This window comes from Poecilia reticulata, linkage group LG17, assembly GCF_000633615.1.
Source record: "Poecilia reticulata strain Guanapo linkage group LG17, Guppy_female_1.0+MT, whole genome shotgun sequence".
In the NCBI taxonomy this organism is placed as follows: Eukaryota; Metazoa; Chordata; class Actinopteri; order Cyprinodontiformes; family Poeciliidae; genus Poecilia; species Poecilia reticulata.
The window spans coordinates 1869405-1874055 of record NC_024347.1 but is presented as its reverse complement, the minus strand read 5'-3'; the positions used below and the strand labels follow the sequence as shown (position 1 = coordinate 1874055).

The following is a 4651-nucleotide window of genomic DNA, read 5'->3' as shown; positions in this document are numbered from 1 at the left end:
ACATGACTGTCAGGTTAATTGGCCTCTCCAAATTGTCCCTAGGTGAGAGTGTGTGTGTGCATGGTTGTGTGTGTCTGTGTTGCCCTGCGACAGACTGGCGACCTGTCCAGGGTGACCCCGCCTCTCGCCTGGAACGTTAGCTGGAGATGGGCACCAGCAACCCTCCCGACCCCACTAAGGGACAAGGGTGTAAGAAAATGGATGTATGGATGGATGGATATCTTCACTGCTAAGCTGAAAAACATAACTTAYGCTGAAAACGAGTTTTAAACGACGCCGGACACTCGACAAATAAAAGTCCAGGTAAGAGAAACGACCGACTAATGTCTAATTTCTCTGCTGAGGTAAAAGGCAACATCCGTTATGCCGCTGGCGCCCAAATGTGAGCTCAGGGGAAAGTTGTTCTGACGTCCCCCCCCACCACCTCACCCTCCGCCCAGCCCAGTCGTTCTCCTTACCCTTCACGCCGCCGGGCTGTTGTGCTGTCACGCTGACACTGACTGATTCGGATCAGTGGGTCCTGAGAATTTGTCTTGACTGCAGACGGTTGGGGAAACGGACCGTTCATCACCTTAATGGAAGAGTATTGATTGTGGAGCAGGAGCATGATACCCTTCTGCAATAGTAATGGACTTCCTGAAATCACTGATGAAAAGGCATCATGGGGGAGGGATGTCCTGGAAGGAGGGAGACGCTGTTCCCCTGATTGTTGGCACCTTGTTATCTGTTTGAATGTGTGCGTGCGCCACACAGGACTCTTCCCGTTTTTTGTTTTTTTTTTGTTTTTCAATCTCTTCTTTGACTGATAAACGTATTAAAAGTTCCCCCGTAACAAATCCCGATTAATCTGCTCTCGTTTCGATGCGACAGACTTTGGCTGCAGAGTAATTACCTCACTCTGCAAAGTTGTGTCTTCACTTCCTGTAAGCTGCAAGGGAAGCTCCTGCATTGCATTTCACTACATTACATAATTACCAATCAGATGGCCGTTTCTGGAGCCGACGCCTCCTGGGACCGCAGCAAAGCCTCGGATAAAGTCACTAATCCAGTACAGGAAGACGCGGCGCTGCCGAATTTAACACAGGCGCATATAACTGATGCGATATTTATTGGGCTTCCACCCAGAGGGACGGCGTGTTTGCAGCTTTTCAAAAGTCTGTCTACCCTGTTAAATACGAGGCGTTTGTTTGTCACAAAATATTAGACTATAATTAATCATTTCAAAAATGTTCTACCTATGGAATGGCATTGATTTGTACAATTTAACCACAAAACAAACGTACTTGTTAGACTGAAATGAATAAATAAAAATACAGAAAGTAAGACTTTTCTCCATGGTCGCCTTCAGGTTTGCCCACAGATTTGTTTTTTTATTTTTGCCACATTAAGTTTTCAAATCTGACGAGAACATTTTAAAACTTTTTTTTATTATTCCAGTGAAATCATTCTCTCCTTTTTTTTTTTTTGCACGCCTGCTTGCACTCTGCAGCTTTCTGAGGTCAGATCTGACCGGTTTCTAAAAAAAAATATTCAAAGTTTAGTCCCATCTGCAGAAGAGAAACCGCAGGAGGAGATGCTGCCACCGACACCTTTCACTGTGGACCAGGCATTTTTATTTATTTTTTTGCTTTTTTTCTTCCTGCATTGTTGTTTCCTCCACACTTTTCTTTAGGATTTGTGACTCAAACTTCAACTTCTGTTTTACGAGACYCATAAAAAATTTAAAAATAAACCTCTCTTGGGGAGATTTTAGCCAGGCGTCCATGTTTTATTAGCAGTTAAATCATCGAGAGTATTTCTGTCTCTCTAGTCAAAGGAAAATCATCAAGATTTCTTTTTTTTGTTGTTTGCTTTTTAATGTTTGACAGACTTTTGTTTTCATTTTGGTCATCTCTGGGGTTTCTCTCTTTTTTTTTTCTGATGAGGAAGTTTCCAGTAGATGTGATTTTTAGCCAAGTTGTGGGAAAGTGTTCAATCRTGAAGACTCACCTTAACTGAGGCAAATGAGCCCTGCTGTGCTTTCAGAGCACCGTTTCTCAGCCCTGGTCCTCCGGGGGGCCGGCYGCCCTTCCTGTTTCAGATGTCTCTTTGCTCCAGCCACACCTGACTCAGATGATTGAATTACTTCCCTCAGCATGTCGCCCGAGTGCTGCTGAAGCCTGGCAGCCAGCCGTTCAATTAGGTCAGGTGTGAAGCAGCAGGGAAACGCCTAAAACATGCAGAGAAAGTGAACCCTAAGGACGGGGGTTAACACACATCGCTTTGGAGTGTGCTTGGAAGAAAAACGGGCAGGAATTAGGACGAAGAATCAGGGCCAGTGTAAATAAAAGACAGCAGAAGAGCATGTCTTCTGCTAAAGACAAAGTAAGAAATTTCTAGATCAGTTTCACGTTTATGTGAAAAAATCCAATTGCGAGAAGAAACAAAATATTTTCCTATTATTTAAAGCATGAATTGAAATGCTGCATCAAAACAAAGATGYTCTCTGGGGTTGTGACATCGGACATTTGCGCGGGAAAAACCCTCAAAGAATTACAAAGCTTACAAAGTGAGACATTTGCAGCAAAAAAAACCCACAAAAAAAACACCAGATGTTCTCCAAGACTGAAGATGTAAATTTGAAGATAAGCGCATCYGGATGATTTATCAGAACGCCGTCGACGGGATCCGGAAGACCCAAGGCAACCCAACTCTCACTTTCCAGATGCGAATCCGCTAAATTTAACGCTTAAACCTTACAGGATGTCTTTTTTTTTTTGTCTCAAATGTCTGACGTAAGTCAGAGCTATCCTAGTTTTAGTGTATTATAAGTCCCTTTAATCAATGAAAATTGTTATTTATAGTCAAAGAATATCTACATTTTCTTGTAAATATGGTAAAATAACCTAGAAATCATTGAGTTTTCTTGGTGAATATTCACGCCTTTGTTCACGTTGGTGTTGTTTTTCCTTTTATCTACAATGGCCCTATAACTCTGTCCAGTTAATTTGTTCATGACTTAATCAGCAGGGTAATCATATTTTCATGTTGGTCAGTTGGGTTCGGATAACTTTTTCCTTTACTAATACAACTAAGGCTTCSTATTTATTTTGTTAACATTTGTTTGACATTCTTGAACAAATAAGATGTGACAAAAGCAAAACAAAAAATCTGTAAGGAGAAAATACCTTTTTGCTTTACTAAGCTGTTTGAAGTTCATTGGGGCATTTTTTAGGCTCTTATTTTGAAAATCTAAAAGAAAGTTGAGTCTGCCCTCCCCGACCCAAACATAAAAAAGTCTTTATGGCAGCCATACCTCATGTTGAAAAACCTGCACATGCAATCAAATAATTTCAAGCTAAACAGACGGCATAAAATCTACATTTTGATATTCTGAACAGTGAGTGCAAAGATCTGATGTGGTAGACAGGAAAATATAAAACACCAAACCGGTGATACGTAGGGCCAAACAAATAAAATAAACATCCCAGCTGTTCTTTCAACGCCTTCCTCTTGGAAAGTTTATCTGTTGAATAATCAAAATCTGGCCCAGTTTTTTCTTTAGCAGTAATAACAGTATAGTTTTACTGGTAATCTAACTTCAGACTGGTAACACTGACCAACGCATTGCAAAGTTTACCATGCTAGCTATAAAAAACATGAGTTATTTTAGTTTAATTGAACTGGTGGACCGGCAGAGTGAGCAAATACAGAAGTAAAACATGACATGATGTGTTACAGGAAGACAGGAAGGCTTTAGAGAGAAATGATTTAAGGTTGCAGAAGAAACAGTGAATCAGCCACTGGTCACATAGCGAAACGTAGAAAACTCAACAATAAACTAAAGATGAAATAACCAGCTGTCAGAGTCGGGTTTGATTGTAAACGTAAAATTTCTCCACTCTGATCGTGTTTCAGTTTAACCTCTGATTTCTCACTGGCGTTTTCAGCAGAGAGAGAAAAAACAAAGAGTTAAAAAAATAGAATTAAAAAAAAAGAACAAACTACTCAAAACTACTAAATCTATCACTAAATGATGGGAACGGCATCATTTAGTGATGCCGTTTAGTGATACGAGAAGACGTCTCTGCTGAGACGTCTTCTCGTGTTTTCCTGCCAGCCGGGATTCGTGGCAGAACGAACAGGAAGTTCGACCCGGTCCTGTTACCGTGACGTCATCGTCGCTGTGACAAGCAGCAGGTGGCCTTCAGTAAACACTCATTCATTCATTCATTCATTCACTCAAAAAGACACGACGGGACGAGAGAGGATGTGCTCCCTAGAAAGGTTGATCATTTTAACAAAAACACAGACATGCAGTGCTGCTCATGAAGCAACTGTTCAACTGAACAAACTTTTATTACAGGAACTGATGACATCTAACTTTTCATTCCTGTGCATTTGGCTTGGTGGGGATTTACCCCCATTACAATGGGGGTAAATCCATTGTAATCAATGTATTTTAACAAAATCACTCATAGCAACCGTAACATTCCCTGCAAAATAAATGTCCCAAGCATTATTATTTATTTTTATTATTGATTTTTTAAAATGTTTTATTTTATTTTTTTTATACGTTTGGTATTTCAAATAGTTTAGGATCTCATGCATTCTAACAAAGGTCCCACAGAAACACAGATCCTCTACCATGCTTACAGTGGGCATAAAATGC

The 4651-nt window shown here is 40.6% G+C and overlaps 1 long non-coding RNA gene across 1 annotated transcript in view; it reads right to left on the bottom strand.

Annotated features, from left to right (window-relative positions):
* The window catches only part of LOC103478904 (uncharacterized), a 55122-nt gene that overhangs the window by 5052 nt on the left and 45419 nt on the right, over positions 1-4651 (bottom strand). The window contains exon 3 of the long non-coding RNA XR_535869.2: positions 1990-2209. This is a non-coding gene — a long non-coding RNA (uncharacterized LOC103478904). The remainder of the gene's footprint in view (positions 1-1989; positions 2210-4651) is intronic.